The sequence below is a fragment of the Polypterus senegalus genome, chromosome 8 (assembly GCF_016835505.1).
Source record: "Polypterus senegalus isolate Bchr_013 chromosome 8, ASM1683550v1, whole genome shotgun sequence".
Taxonomy (NCBI): Eukaryota; Metazoa; Chordata; class Cladistia; order Polypteriformes; family Polypteridae; genus Polypterus; species Polypterus senegalus.
The window spans coordinates 38335035-38352759 of record NC_053161.1 but is presented as its reverse complement, the minus strand read 5'-3'; positions in this window follow the sequence as shown (position 1 = coordinate 38352759).

Below are 17725 nucleotides of genomic sequence, written 5' to 3'. Positions count from 1 at the left end.
GGGAATAGTGAAAGTAAAAATGTGCATATTCAAATTCCAGTACAAATTTATTGTCATGCATACATAGTACAATGAAATTCTTACTTGCATGTCTCACACAGATTAGTGACACTCATATAATACAAAAACATTGAGGTCTATGCATTAAATACAAAATATATACAGTAACAACACACACCACCTATGCTGATGCAGTTTCCAACATGAGTGGCAGCCGAGTACTTTTATGACTTTCAGATTGGAAACTACCCTGAAGCAAGTGGTGAAACTATGAACAGTCCTTTACTATGTCCCAAAAAGGAGGCGTGAGAAAAGTGTCTGTGCAGGATGGCTGACATCTGTAATAATCCTGTTGGCATTTCTAAGGCAGCATGTGTTGGCAAAGAAGCATAATGATATGAAGGTCCTTTCAAACTGACTTCACCAGTTGAGTCCCCTGGTTCCCCACTTGAACCCGCAGCCTCTGGACCTCCACTGTCCTAGTCAGGCTCACTGTCTCTGACATCTTCCAGTACAAATCCTGCTGACTACATCACTGTAATAAAACAAGAGACAGTTAGAGAGAGTAGGGGCACCTTGAAGGTAAATCCTGTATATTTATTAAGGTAAAGCAAGGCAAAAACCAAAAATAGTTTGAAGGTCTCCTCAGACTGTAGTCAGAGCTTGACTGACACAAAGATGCCGGCACTGCCCCTTAAGAGGAAGCCATACTGGAAGGCATGTGGCCAGGAAACAACAACCTGGAAGTGGTATCAGAGAGTCTGGCGGTCTGATCTATAGGAATAAAATGAGCAGAAGCCTTAGGTGACAGTGCCATTCCTTGGTTTGGGTTGAAATTACAACTAGGTGAGCCCTCAAGCTGTCTCCCAATTACACACACACACACACACACACACATGTCCTGGTCTGAGAGAAGATATGCACCAGTAGTATTCTCTGCCAACATCACCTTTTCTGCAATATGTTGTGGTCCTAAGCTGAGCAGGTCTGGTATCAGGATGCAATTCTACAAGTGAGTCCAGACTCCACTTTACACCTATACAAGTTGGTGAGCATAATTGGCATGAGAATAGCTGTGATTTTCTGTGCCCACTTCACAACATCAGTGATACTGAATCCATGAAATGTAAAGCTTCTGATCCCCTCAATGGCATCCTTTCAAATGCAGAGAGGAGACAGTATGGTATTTTTCTTGCTTAATAAAGTTTATGACCATCTCCATGTTTTTTGTTTCTAATGTTAAGGGAGAGATTGCTTACTTTGCACCCATATGGCACTAAGTACCATAATGTAGGATCTTAATGAAACCTTGATAAAATAACAGTGTTAAATGCTGAGATGTGATTAAAGAGAAAGATATTCATTAAAAGGACACCTTGTGCCAAGTTACATTTATGAACAAGCAAACTATGTCACGGTAAAACCATAGATTACCATAAATATGTATTGATCATTGATTAAAAACAGGATTTAAAATGCTCAGTTAAAAAGAATATACAACCCCCCACTCTGTTCTTATTATCGTGCTCCAATAATGTCCGGTATCTCTTACCACATAGTCATAGTTTGCCATTAACACTTTGGTGATTACTATGCAGAGCTTAACTCTTCATAGTCCGCTGCATTGCTCATATAAAACATATGCACTTAGTAATCTAAAGGGCTGAAAGAAATGTACAGGTTGTTCATCCCACAGACAAAGATAAAAATCTGAAGAGCAAAAAGATCTAAATAGCTTACATCTATCACTATACTTGGTTAACAAATTTAAAAATGATAATGCTAATCTGTGATAGAATTAAATTTTGAAGCCAGATGAGGTGGAAAAAAGCAGATAATGAAAATGACTCCAGAGCCAAAGCCCCTAAGTAAACAAAAAAAGCCATTACAAGCATAAATTGTGAAATACTCATTGAAAATCTCCTCATAGACTGCTGCAGCATTCACCAAGATGTTTCATTTTTTTTATATTTCATTTGCAGAGAAGTATATTCAATGAAGCTACTTGTATATCATGTAAACAGACCATCTAGAACTTAAGGGATAACTGGAGACACTAATAATCAGTTTAAGGGACCATAACTAACAACACCTAAAAGTGTTCAAGACGTTAATGCTTTGAAAAGGTTTTGTCAATAAGTCCCAAGTCTGTCAATATCTGCATATAAAATGGGGACAATTTTAGTGCCTGCTGTTTGTGTACGCATTGGCAGGTACTTTGAAAATAAGAAAAATATAAGCTTATTATAGTTTAAAATATGCAAATGTATGATTTTTTTTAATCTATTTTGTCTTTTGCACAGACATGGAGGGCATGAGCCTGGGTGCATTGGGTGCAAGGCAAGAACCAGCTTGGAATGGATATCAGTAAACGGTGTCAAACGCATATCAAAGCTAGCTGCAATGGCTCCAGGACTTCATTCAAGCCACCTTTTCCATTACTAACCAGTCACTGCTGCTAATTTTATTATTTTTATTCCTTCTTTTGCCTTAATTATAATAGACTTAATTTTGTTTTTCTTAAGTGGCAGCCAAACAATAAAGAGATTCAGAAGATGACCATCTAACTCAGGGGTGTCAAACAGATTTTCTCTCCAACCAATGTCCAGTTTAGCTGTTAATGAATCCTGTTCACTGTTCTGTTAGTATTCTCGTTCTGCTACACCAATCATGTCAAAAACTGATTTTCTTTTTTCCTGACATCATCATCTAAACACTTTTGCTCAGCACAGCACACCAAGTTTTCTCATACCTCTTTTTTCTTTTTCTGATGTTTTATTGAATCAGATATTGCATGAAAGACACAGCAGCAAACAGGATTCAAGGTTAGTCTGATTATCTGTTGGTTCGTTTTGCATCTCATCAAATAATGATTGGCTGCTGGTTAAAGAAAGAGCGAAACAATTAAAATCAAGGCAATATGTTATGTTCTATTAGCATTGGTTAATAATAGAGAAAATAGAAGGAATGAAAACGTGCGGCCACTGCGGCCCTCCAGGAAATACATTTAATAGCACTGAATTAGTACATGACAAGGCAGGGTTCAGTATCCTCCATCATAATAGGTCAGTCAACCTGCTCAAGTGTCCCTGAACCATGGGAGAAAACCATGAGGAAATCCAGGCTGACCTGACGCTAGCTGAACACAGAATGGGTGTCAAACCAGGCGTTTCGGTGCATTGAGGCGGCAGTGCTATCAGATGTGCTACTGTGTTAAACAAAATTAATATTACAAAGAAAAAGAAATCAAATCTATTCTGGAATGTGGTTAAATATAATCATACAGTGCAGTACAATGGAGCTCTACAGCTTTCTATTAGGACGAAATGAAGCAAAAGAGTAAACTATTGTATTTTCAATTACATACAACTTTTAGTTATTGACAGACTTTATTTTGATCTGTATTCTCACTGTGCATGAATATATAGTCATAAATACAGTGTTGCAAGTTGCTTTATTTAAACATATTCATATATAAAGTTAGATGTGTGGCTGTCAGGTTTTCTGAGAAACAGCTGTTTCTTGCTATATTCACAGATCAAAACTATTAGTGTTATTCCCAGGACTAAACACTAACATCACAGCTATAACTATGCATCTGGATTGTTATTGTGTAATTGCACTTGTGTCCATCAAACTCAATTGCTTGATTACATGCATTCTCAGGATTTGAAGTATGTTGCATGATGAAAGGGCTTCAGCTAGTTTACCTGCTGGAAGAGACAATAATTATGTGCATATGCCAGGAAAAACGCACAACATCCATGAATTCTGTCACTGAAATATGTTTGCAAAAAATGATTGCCCTAGTGAGAAAGACATGTGGACACATGTATTAGCTGATCTACAGATATGTGTCAAGCAATATGATCTCAGAGCAAATTGTTTTAACTGGTTGTTTGGACATTGTTTCCTTCATGTAGCACAAGCACACATTCATTGAAATCCTCCAGATTACAATTAAACTAGAATGTGTTAGTTGGAAGTTTCTATATTCGTGTATGTTTGTATATTCTTCTTTGAACTGTCACATATATAAATGTGCCTGTATACACTTTTTTTGTAATGAAGGCCAGTAGTGAAGAATCATTGATATCGTCCCCCTTATTCAGTCTGCCAGTGACAGCTCCACTCTCATACATCTGCCATCTTCACTACATAATGTGGGAGTTTGATGATATCTAATAGACCCAGCTGGGACAGAGCATTTACCGCTGTTGAAATGGTAACAGTCCCTCAGCATGGCACAGAGAAAACTACTCAATTGTTCTGCTAAATATTGCCCTCACAGCTTTATTGAAAAATAGCTGCGCTATTTAGCCACTGACATGCTTCAATCAGATTGCTGTTGAAAGTTGCCTGCTGTATTTTTCACTGATTTGCTCCCTAAAGTAAATGATGTAAAATTGTTAAATAATTCAATGAAAACCCAGCAAGTAATGTATTTTAGGTGAAAATAGTGATTTATTAGTGCAACTAGTGAATGTTTTAAGAAAGAAGAAGCATTCAATGAACTATCAATACACAGTATATGTGCTTTTATGCACCCCAATTATTAATATGCCCTTTGGAGAAACTTTACTCTTGGTTTATTTTTAATATAACCTTTGCAAAAACTTTAATGTAATTGTTCTTATGCTTAAAAAGGTACAAAAAAAAAACACATGCTTTAATGGTAAAGCTGAAGGTTAGAAAAATGAATAGATGGGCTTGACCTTCTCCTGGTGGTTTGGCATTGTAAAACACAATGACCTTTACAGAACTGTAAGGCTAACATACATGTGGCTGTGACAGAAAAAAATTAAATATAATAATTGTAACTTATTTTTGCAAATGCCTGCATAATTTTATATTTTGAACAAAGCAATCAATACACCACTAACAATAAAGGAACTGTTTTCTTTATTCTAGCTTTTCTGGGAAAAAAAAAATGACACCATTTCCAATTGACGCCCACTAAATGGCATTTAAAAAACAAAGCCTCTGTAATTCAAACACGCTTTTTTTTTACCGTTCTAAAAACAAGAATAAATGTACCTGATGTCGAAGGAGTAAGTTCTGGTTAATTGCTTACAGAGAAACACTGAAAAAAAATCTACTATTAATATGAAGAACAGAGGCTTTATTTTGCTTCATGCCTGTGTTGTTTTTTTTTTATTTGTGTAAAGGATCAGTACATAAATCTGTAGGTTTTCTGAAGTTACAATTTAAGTGAGTCAGGCTTAAAGACTAAAAGGAGCCTAAATTCTTCTAGATAAAAAGTAGCCCTTTTAATGTGTCTACTTTGATAAATATTTCATTTGTTATATTTCACATTAAAGCCATATCCTCATCACCCTCTCCTAGTTAGCCTAAACAATTGCTCTATATTGTTACTGCATATCTGGACTTTTTCACTTCATTACATTCCAAAAAGTCTGCCTTGGTGATAAAAACAGGAAGGGAAAAGTCTGCTACTCTGTCTGTTTTTTCTGGCAAAATCAGGCGGGTTTATTAAAAAAAAAAAAAAAAAAAAAGAAAACAAACACCGAGTACAAGACTGTAAAGTAAAACCACTTTAACCTAAAAAAAAATGAAAACCTTGCAGCCTTAAAGATGACAAAATCGGCTAGTCTGCCTTTTGAATTTACACACATGTCAAGATGAATGCTGCCTAAGCTGTAGTCACTCCGTGGCACCCAGTCAAGTTTATTATTGTCCAGTTACTGCTAATCATCTTAAAGTACTTATCTACATGGTTATTCCAAAAACAATTAGTCTAGTATATCCTTTATGCATATAGAAATTGATTCAACAATAAACAAGAGATTTATGAGCATTGATTTGACTTGGGGTTTTGCAGCTTCAAAGAATTATGCTTGGCTGCTATCCAGAACATACTCTTTGTTGTTGCAAAAATAAGGAGGTTCACAAATAACAATCAGCACAAGACACTCATTGTATTTTATGGCCATGGATAACAAGACTGATGAACAATCATAATTTCTAAATTGCGGTCGCAGTATGCCTATTAATGTTTCATTTGTTGGTTGTTATTGTCACCCTCTTTGACAGGAAGGAAAAAAAAAATAAATAGGAAAGAAATAGATGCAGCACGGCTGCAGCTTATTAATCATTTTTTTTGATTAAAATTCAGTAATGGCATTGTGTTTATTGGTAAGTATTATTTGTTATAAATGACGACATTATAACATGTACATGATTAAATTCTATAAAGCTTGACATAAACACTGCATTTAAACATTTAAACAATAAACTGAAAAATATTTACAGCAAGTATAAATGCAATACCGCTGCTAATAATAGTATAAGCTGTCTCTCTGCTTTGATATCCATTTATGCAAAAACATCAGGTATAGGGTATTAATCCGGCACTGGATGGGATGAATAATAAATCAATCTTGCAAGATTACCATTATTATTACTGTTATGTCTCAGTTTATAATCAAAATAAAAATTGCTGTTTCAAATGCAATTTTTTCTTACATTTTAATTGGTATTTGGCAGCCATTGGTTGGTTGTTGGGGAAAACTGGATTGATTCCATTTTTTATTCATTTAATAATATTAGCACAACTTGTCTGCATTAAGTAAAATGACCACTTGCTGGAAAGTTCGATTGACTGTGCCTCCAGGGACTCCCATGACATGAACCAGTAGTCGCAAGCAGTCGAATGAATGCTCATTCACAAAATTATTTTATGGACTGTTTCGGATTTTGCTAGGAGTTCAGGATAGGAGACCTTAATTGTTGAACTTACTGTTAAAAATAAACAAAATGTGAGTGCAAGCTGAGGAAAATGAATGTGAGTTTACTTTACTGCAGTTCTAAAAGGGGTCAATGAAAGTTTCTCAGGAAAATCATGTTTATAGGCAGAAAGTGAGCAGGCAGATCTGTCATAAGTAAAACAAACACTGTAATGCTTTGTTTAATTTATGTGATATGAAAGTGTTTTTTAGTCATACTTAAAGTAAGAGCAAAGTATTTTCCAATTTATTGCCTTATATTAAATTTGCTGCACTGTAAATAAATAATGTCACTCTAAACAAATACGTGTTACTTATTCTGATATACTGTTGCCAGTTTCCTCACATCATATTTAGGTTAAAAGAAGAAAGAGCAACAACTGGTTAAAAAAAAAGCGTAAAATTGTAACAAATCAGTGTTTTAGGATTCCACGGATAAACTCCCTCATTTATTTTCTTCAACATGAAGTTGGACATCTCTCCAGTGTGGAGTTGAGAACCCTTCTAACTGGTCACACCTAAGCTGTAGACATCTAGAAAGGGTTTGCTATCACATGTTTATAAGGAAACTATGGTCACATATGCAGAGTACAGTGAAATTATTATTTGAATATACCAATCAGCATGCAACAAGTCAATTGATCAGTCTTTATGATTGCATATCACCTTTAGACCTTTACAAAATATGTCCATCAGCCTTCTAGTAATACTGAGGTGCTTTAAGGGAGAAATTTTACATTTTATCCACTACTAAAATTGGCAATATAATTGAATATTTACTGTACATATTATGATAATCTTGCCTAAGTATTCAGTAAGAGCCAGATTGTTGTTGATTATGTTGTTTGTCATTTTTGGATTGACTGAAAAATACAAGGTTAGTCAGTCATTTTCTAACCTACTTAGTTCTGAACAGGGTTGCAAGGGGTGCTGGAGCCAATCCCAGCAAGCATAGGGCTCAAGGAATGAACAAAACCTGGACAGGTTGCCAGTCCATTGCACAAATACAAGGTGTGTGACATTTACAATTTGCTATTAACTTTTACAAGTAAGAAGCCTGCATATCATCTATATATGCCACAGTAAGACACCACGGCGCCATGGTCTAGGTTTGTGCTTCCTAACTCCATGGGTTTCACTGACAGTCACTGTATGTATGTGATTTTCATGTTCACCTAATGTCTGCTTGAAATTTTTCTGGACACTGCCTGAAATGTTGGTGTGAACATTTTCAAGGTTGGATTCTGCACCAGTTTGGATTATGCTGTCACTTTGCATTTCTCTGTAATAAAAATGTGGGTGCTTAGATAGATAAACTTGAACAAAATAAATGACCATTTGAACAAAATAAAGTTTTTAAAGCAACATATTAATTAATAGCTTTTATTTAATATTTATTGTTTAATAAACTGGTTTTAAGGGATTTTCTTGTCATCATATTTGGAGTTACCAAATAGCTACTGGCTGTTAAGAAATGTACTGAAATCTTCAAGAATGTTTTCTTGGTATGTGAGTAATATAACCTAATTTAAAAATTAGGTTAGCAAAAACTGAAAAAAAGGAAATTTCAGAATATTACAAATGGGCCTTCTTCAGGGAACAACTAATAGATTACAAACTACAGCAATTAAAGTAAATTACACATTGCAAGTTAAAGCAAACAATTTACACAAGTGTCCCAACTTTTGTTGATTACTTAAAAGCAATCTGTCTGTCTTAAAGCTGAGTTGGAACAGACTGTGTTACTACACCCTCTGAAGTACTACTTGGAAAATATCCCAGTGATAATGGCAATAAAACATCAATTAACAAATGAAATTAGACAGAGCATTGTTACCCTGAAAAGTGTAGCCCATTCATTTATAGAAAATAAAAAAAAAAAAGAAATCGGTGAGTGTCACTGAATATGGTGTCCTACACAATCCAAACGCAATTGGAAACTGGAAGAAACTGTGAAAGGAAGAGCTTTGACCAACCGAAACTCACAACCCAATCAGAAGACAAGTTTGTGGGGGTCACCAGTTTGCGTGATAGTTGCCTTACAGCACAACAGCATCAAGTACAGCTTAACAGTGGTTAGAAAAAAAAAACAAGTCTCTGTTTCTACTGTGAAGAGGAGAATTTGTGCTGCAGGTTTGATAGGGAGAATGGCAGTAAGAAAGTCATTCCTTAAAGGACAATTTACTGGCTGTGAACTACTACAGACTGGAACAAAGTTTTATGGACTGATAAATCAAAATTTGAAATCTTGGGTTCATCACACAGGGTATTTGTATGCCGTCAAGTTGGTGAAAGGATGGTTTTATTAGTGTCACCCCCACTGTCCAACATGGAAGAGGAAGTGTGATGGTCTGGGGTACTTTTGGTAGTGGCAGAGCTGGGGACTGGCATTCTAAATCAAAATGGTTACCACAGTCTGGCTGTTATATCAGTAAAATGTGGCTACTTTGATGAATAAAATTTTGTATAAACGATTCCTCGACTTTTTTTTATTTGCCATTGTTTATTTGTTCTATGCATTGATGTCATGATATAGTAAGATATTAAGATATTAAACTGTTCTTCAAAACTGGTGTTCTAAAACTTTTACTGGCTTTATATATATATATATATATATATATATATATATATATATATATATATATCTACTCTATATACTGTATATAAAATCCTAAGCCTAAAAGTGCAACTATACTCTAAAAACAATATTATGTGATGTTTTTATGTCACTTTTTTGTCACACTTTAAATCGGCTTATTTTAAAACCTAAATATATATGTTTGGTATGATTCTTTTCAGAATTTATCAAACTTTTTAATTTAATTTTTAAATTATAAACTAAAAAATATCAAGAACTCATGTCCTGTGAGACAAGACTGTGCAAAGAGATATAACCACACCAGGGGCAGGAAATAAAAGATAAAGAGTAGATGACAAAGACAGCTGCTGTACAGGCTTTTAAATGTTTGAAGTGCCGTGCAACATGCAGATCATGTGATGTGGTACGGCAGCAGCAGCAATAAACCAGCAGCAGCAAGGCAGCAGCTGATCGAGCAAAGAGGAGGTAAAAAAAAAAATCTGTATTTGTTTCCTATTGTATCGCCGTTTAAGAGGGGGTTTCAGAGGAGTGACTGCACCTCCTTCGGGAGGTTCAGCCCCCCTCTTCACAACACAAGCAGCAGATTGGTCAGGGGCTTGCCCTAGTATATATATATATATATATATATATATATATATATATATATATGTTGTCCCAGAAGGCTCTGGACCCTACCCAGCCAGGACACCTGGACGGTCCACTAGAGGGACGATACCTTTCCTGGGCCACGAGATGGCAGCTGCACTGGTCTACTTGGAGGCCACTGGAACAGAGCTGGGGAGCTTATCTCTGTGGGAGGACAAGGCTACCGCCAGGGGGTGCCTAGACAGTAATGGAACCCTGGATGGCAGCACTTCTGCCACACCAAGAAGTGTTGTCAGATGGAGCACCTGGAGCTTATCCGGGTTATTATAAAAGGGGCCACCTCCCTCCAGTAGACAAGCCAGAGTTGGGAGGAAGGAGACAGAGCTTGTGAGAAAGAAGAAAAAGAAAGAAAGACAGTTGTTGGTCACAAGGCATTGTGGTGCTGTGAAGAGAATAAAAGTGTGTGTTTTGGACATTCTGGTGTCTGCCTGTCTGTGTCCGGGGGCTGGCTTTCCACAATATATATATATTGACATATATCAAGTCAAGTTGGGGAGCATGCACTGGTACAGTCTTCATCTCAGGTCACAACCATATAGTAAGACAGGAAGCACCAGGACTCTAAAGACTTGGACCTTCGTCCTTTTGCATAGATATCGGGAGCACCACACACCCCTTTCCAGCGACCTCATGACCCCCCATGCTCTCCCAATCCGTCTACTGAGACATGAAAGTCACTGCTAAGGTAAGTAAACCTCTCAACAAGGTCAACACTCTCTCCGCAAACAGACACACTGCTGATGGCTGTGCCCAAGAGGTTGTTAAATGCCTGGATCTTGGTTTTTATGATAGGTGAGCAAGTGATCACAGATCCTATTGAGGACAACCCTAGGAAGGACCTTACCAGCACTGAGAGCAGTGTTATCACCCTGTAGTTGCTGCAATCCAGGCGCTCACCATTCCCTTTCCAGACAGAGACTACAATTCCCATTTTCCAGTCAGTTGGGACATGTGTCCTGGGTATGACGTTAAACTGCATCTGGCCCTGCAAGCAGTCCTCCAACTTGCAGGGAAATCATGGGGGTTGGTGGCAGGATTAGCACTTCGGCCACCATAAAAAAACTTCACAAAGCTCTGAGACTACAGAAAGGACTCCTTTTTGCTCTCCGTGGGAGTAGTTCTGCTGCAGCTGCTCATACGAAGGCTGCTCGCATCATGAAGGGGATGGGGGAAAGCCCACGGGAGCCCCATCCCTGGAAGAGTTGAAACCGTTGGAGAGCCAATAGGGTCAGGTCTGTTGGGGATCGGAACTGGTGTGGTGCTGAGGTATCGCCTGCTGCACAGCGGCACTCGGGTCCCAATTTGAGGCGGCTCATATGGATTGGCTCATGGAAAGTCTTGTCTCTCTGGTAAGATGATCATCTTCCTCTGCTGTCGGAGAAGCTGCGTAAACTCCACATTTCAGTGGTGGCACTCTCTGAGGTAGGCAGACCGGGGACTGGCCAGATCTCTGTAGGTGGATACACCTTTTACTGGTCTGGTCACTCTGATGGCTGTCATACTCAGGGAGTAGCTGTTGCTGTTGCAGACTGGCTTCTTCCGATGGTGTCCGATGTCACTCCTTTCAACGAGCGTATTATGGGACTCAGATTACGGCACTCACTGGGTGCCTTGTCTGTTGTCTCAGTGTATTCTCCGACTGTGGTGAGGGAGACATTTTATTCGCAGCTTTGCTCAATGGTTGATGTGTGCCCACGGGGTGACACTCCTCTGGTCATGGGTGACTTCAATGCAGCCACTGGCACTGACAGGACTGGCTATGAGGATTGTCTCAGTGCCCATGGGTCTGGTGACCGTGATGAAAATGGCTCCATGTTCCTTGACTTTGCAAATAGTCAGGGGCTGCAAATCGCTGGATCCTAGTTCCAGCGCCCTAAACCACATTATTGGACTTGGTACTCCAATACCAATACTGGTGGTGCGGTGAAGGAGATCAATCACATCCTTGTGGGCAGACACTAGAGGCTCTTGCAAAACTGCAGGGTCTACAGAAATGCCCAGTTTGTGAATTCTGACCATAGACTTGTTGTTGCTACTTTTAGGATCCAGCTTATGTCCAGTAGGTTACCACCTGCTAGGAAAATGAGCCTGGACCTGGCCAGACTCCAAGACAAGACCCCAACTGGGTCATATGAAGGTCCAATAAAGTAGAGTTGTAACTCCTTGCAGCACCCACTGCTGGCATCCATGGACCCCAACAGGTCTGCACTACTAGACTATGATTTGCAACATTCCCTGCGGGTGTAAGGAGTAAAGTGTAAAGAGTACTGAAGCCCAGGGATGCTGCCATCTTGCACCATTTATTATTCTACTGAGAGGAGAAATTCAACTAAGAATTTCATTGTACATTTAAAAAAAATCCAAATAAATCTTTGAGCTTGAACTTGAGTACCTCATGTTGATTTTGGATTTTTATTCCATATATATGTTTGATAGATAAGTTCGGTGATACAGCACAGTTAAGTTTACCTAAACCTTATTTTTCTTTTTATATATAGTGACATTTTATTTATATTCTCAACATTATCATTTGCTATTGAAACAAGTGGTATATTTTTGCAGAAATGTATTGCATGAAAAATTATTAATATGATTTTTTTCTTATTAAAGGCTTTATCGCATTTGTCATCCAGCCATTAAATTCATTTCCCTTACCCACCTTTTTCTGGTTTAGGTTACAGGCATAATAGATTTGCTATTGTTATACAACAAATATCATAAGACAGCAAAAGAACAACACATAACAAGACAGATACAGTTAACAAATCTAATTTGAAAAATCTAAAACAGTGATTAACTTTTACATTTATTTTTGTCCAGTTTCAGATTCAGCTTTAATTTTTCAAAAAGAATTATAAACCATCTTTCTGTTCCAGCTTGCCATAATGCAGTAATTACTATTTCAAACAATAATAATTGCTGTACTTTGCATCTGAGTATATATTAATACAATTATAAAACATAATTTTATCAATGCCTCTTTTTTTTATAAAATCAGATGGATCCTTCTGATGGAATTCAATCCTTTACTAAGACTTTACATCTGGATTCTTTTATTAACACCTAATTTAATACATTTTTCAGACAGAGGATTGGTTAAAAGGAACCGTCCTCACCAAAAGAGGAGGTCTTTTCACAAAGCAGACAGTGTAAGTTGCTATTCACATGGAACTCTATTTACCTGACGAATACATTTTCTTCATAATGGCACTGTAATTATCTTTTGCTATTATCTACCCAGCTCCACAAAAGCCTTCGCAACTTCCTTGCGTGTCATAGTAACAGTTATCACTATCATTTATATTATGTTAGAGGAACACAAATGAATTGAATGCCTTTAATTAAAGGAGGAAACATCTATGATGGTTACATCTGTGTGTTTTTATGTAGACTTTTCATACAAGTAACATTAGAACAGAGAATATTTTTTGAATAAGATTTTTGTCAAATAAATGAGCGATGAGGAATTATTTTCATGTGTTAATATGGAAATTTTGTAAATGAATAATACATTTACTTTGTGTTTTTATGCATTTTTGCTATGTTTCAGTTGGAAAAATATATACTATTTTTTGACTGTAGTACTGCAAGGGCATAATATGGCTACATGTAACAGTTTAAGCAAAATCTGAAAATAATGGGACTAGAAAATAAATTGGTTTTATATTTCCTCAAAGTATAAACATTCTTGAGCAGTGACCAAATATAATTGGCTCAAGTTTACAATTTTATAATCTTGATCAAAAAACAGTTCTTGCATTATTGTTAGTGGGTAGTTGTTGGGTGTTATGCATAAAACAAATGTACTAAAGGTCCATTAGCTATTTGAATGTGTTTACATATCAGTGTTAAAATGTGTCTGTGTTTATTGAATATGCATTTATATACAGTTAATATACTGAATATAAAATGCATCAAATGCTGCTTTCATTAATACATCTAGCTGTGACTCTTTTAAGTTAAAGCAAATAAAGCAGTAATTTGAACTGAAAATTATGACTCGGTAGTGCAAAGAAGACAAAAAAGTTATTTTAAGATTTCTTTTTATCTATACATGTGAAGAACAGTTATATAATAGCAAATTATATTTAGTTCTTTTATGACAAGGGAGCCTAATGTTCTGAGCCTTTACATGTATAAAAATGAATCCTTTATTAGTAACTTAATTATCTCCGTCACATAAACTGAAAACAATGTTTTTTGCCAATGTTATTTAAAATAATACATTAAGCATTATCAACTTGAAACATTTTTTTTAAATTTAATTTTCTTACAAGTGGAAGAATAATCTTTTATGTGCTCTTCTAATTACTTGGGTGCACTATATAAAATGAAAAGTAATAATACTTGTAATTTAATCTATTCATATAAGTCATTTTACAAACTCTCCTTCTCTGCTTAATGTGTGTTCCATTCATTATTTATAATACGGCAATGATGTGGTAATGACAAAGCCATTGTTTTTATACTTAGCAGTGATTCTCAGCCTTCATTATCTGCACACCAACCTCAGGATTATCAAGGGCAAACAAAAGATAATTAACACCAGAGATCGGAATGCAGGAATCCGCACTGTCTGGCTTCAGACAGAAGGTTCACTTAATGCATGTCCTTTCAGCATTTTACAGAAGTGAAATAGAATAATTAGTGAGATCTGTTGTAGGGTGCAGAATGCATTTTTGTGAAGAAAGGCCATTATATCAAAAGCTTCATATTTAGGAGAGATGTAGACATTTTGGGCAAATATGCTTTTGGTAAGGAATCAGAACCAAAACAGAAAATGTGCAAAAAAGCAACTAGAAAATACAGAATATGAGGGTTTTTTTTTTTCATTTTTAGATAGAAAATATAAAAGAACAATTCCAGCATGGCAAAAATTCACATTATTGCTATACTCATTTCTACTATTATTAATTTGGAAAATGCAAGCTACAAAGACAGATTTCATTTCAAATGCATTTCCCTGATACAGTATGTCAGTCTTAATCATTAATGTTTGTTGACATTCATATCAGAAATGATATTTAAATCTGCAAAAAGGAATTTTAGCCACTGCCTAGGCATTAATAACTTCTAATCTTGCATGAAAGGCATCAAAAATGTGCAGTAATCTTTGTGTTTCAAATTGGCAAGTGCAGCATTCAAAGAATAAAATATAGTGCATGCTTCTTGTTAAGATGTCCAGCTGTTTTTTTGTTTTTTTTCCTTACATATTCATGTTTATATAATGTACTCATCAAATACATATTTTTCTGTCAGGTTTAATTTATGTCTTTATTGTCCACATCCCCTTTGTCCAGTTTTGGGTGATGGTAACAGGACCTTATCCTTGACTTTCCACGTGGACAGGCCCCTGGCCCTGATACAACATCAGGCCCAACATCTCCAACCCCTGCTACCAGCCAGGACCAACCTAAAGACATTTATTCAACCAAACGGCAATGCTTATTTGTATGTATAGGACACCAAACTCAATCTAATAATTTCATTATACTAGCTGAGAAGAAAGCACATTTGTCATAATTTACCCAACAATAATTAGCATTCGGTTCATTTTCTGAGTCTCAGTCGGTTTAGTTTTCATTAGTGCCCTCCTGATCTTTAGGACCTCAGTAATGTGGCCACAAGGGCCATTTGAGGATCCTTATATAGAAACCAGCCTTGAAAGGTATGGCAGTCAGTGGCAGGAGGCACTAATCCACAGCAAAAACCTCACTCATGAGAGGACATTGTAGTCACAATTTCATGCACATTTATGAGATACTGGTGCAAAAACTAGCCCACCTGGATGAAACACTACAAAAACAATTCCATGCAGTGATTGAGACTAACCATAAAATAACTCTGTCACCCAACTCCACAAAGCATGAATTATTATCCTAATGTGTGTTTGTTGCAAAGAAAATACTGCATATACACATTCATATACAAAATCTATGGAGATGGTGCTTTCTGGCATGATAAGTCTCCTTTAAAAGCGAATATTACAGAGAATTTCCTTTAACTCATAAAGAAATGAATGAACAAACATTAAGAAACTCTGTACTTCAATTAGATATACACATTTTGGATTTCATTAAAGTTTAAAGAATTAAAATAAGAGGCCAGCACAGTATCATTTGGAAGTTTCTGCAGCACTGTTTACATGTTACTTGTTTTACGATTACAGATCACTTTATATTGTAAATACCATATTGCACTCTCAGAACTTGTTGGTGCTTAAGTACCAGGCAGCTATGAAATCTATGTATTTATTCATTTATTTCTCTTTAAATATTTATTTGCATGTTATTACAAAAGCATGCTCACAAGAACAAATCCCCATCACCTTTTTTTACTTATAGTAATTGTAGAGTCTGTAGAAATCACATCATAGAAAAGTATTCAGGCACAAAATAGCAAATGGGAACATTCATAGGCAAAGCTTTGAAATCATTATTATTAACAACTGTACTTTCCCTTTGATTATTAATACATTCCGTTTTTTCTCTTCTCTTCTTGATTTGCAAATCATTTGTCCAATGAAGTAAGTGAATTAATCAGCTTGATGACAGGAGGGCCCCCAATCAGTGCGTGATGCACCTTAAGGGGCAGGCTCTTGTCATATAGGTACAATTGAAAATATTAGCGATTTGCCTCTGTTTATTACCATTGCCTTAATTGTGAGTAGAATATTATCAGAATAAATCTTCGTTTAACCTTGAGCTAAACAAAAGGGAAGAATTTATTGGGTTTTCTGGTCGTCAATTCTACATTTATTTTTCCAATTATAATGAAAGGTATTGTGTAAATTGTTATGATAGATTGAATCTTTCAAATGAAAAAAAAACCTGTAATGAGGAATGGGAATCTTATGGCATGCTTTAGGTTTAAGATACCGGTCCTTGAGTGTAGGTTTGCTGTAAAACGTCTTTTGTGTTAAATCAAATAATTGTTTTGATTCAGGCCTTGTGTGTCAGTGATAAATACAATTACATGAACCAGGACATGAAATCCATAACTTTTACTTTGCAAACATAAATATATTGAATAGGGAATACAACAGGCAGAGCATTGTTAGGATACATCTGCAAAAGGAATAGGCAAAAAAAAGAATGCCATTCTATAAGAAATGTAACAAAATACCATTTATCTGCGTCTGATTCCTCATGAGTCCTTATGCTAGATACTTTTGGTGAAAGCTCAACAAGAATTTTACTTCTAGCTTCTCAACTGTTATATCCTTTGTTATAATGCATAAATAAAGGCTGCATGAAAATTTTTACAAACATTTTGAAAAAAAATACAAAGCTAAAGCAGAACTCCTAGGTTTAAAACATATATCTGTTTAAATGCAGAGTAAAACTTCATTGTCTATATAACTACTTAACCTTACCTATATAGCACTTTTTCCAGATTTTGTCATAGCTGAGTTTATCAGGGATTTTCTTGCATGGACACATTTAGATGAAACTTGGATGTAGTGATGTGCAGAAAGTTCTAAAGTAGTGTCTAGCCAAGTCCAGACTTTAAATCTAGTAAAGCACTTTCAGCTACATCCTTTGTGTGAACATTTGCTATAGAAATAAATGTTGATGTTGTTGTCTCTTCTTTTTGAAACTACAACCCAAGGTGACTGACCTTGTTGAAGTGCAATTCATAAAGGCCCCCCTGCACTTTCCACTGCCATTGTCAATGATAAAGAAATTAATGACTTGAAAAAATAGAGATAGATACAGAAACACATGGAACACAA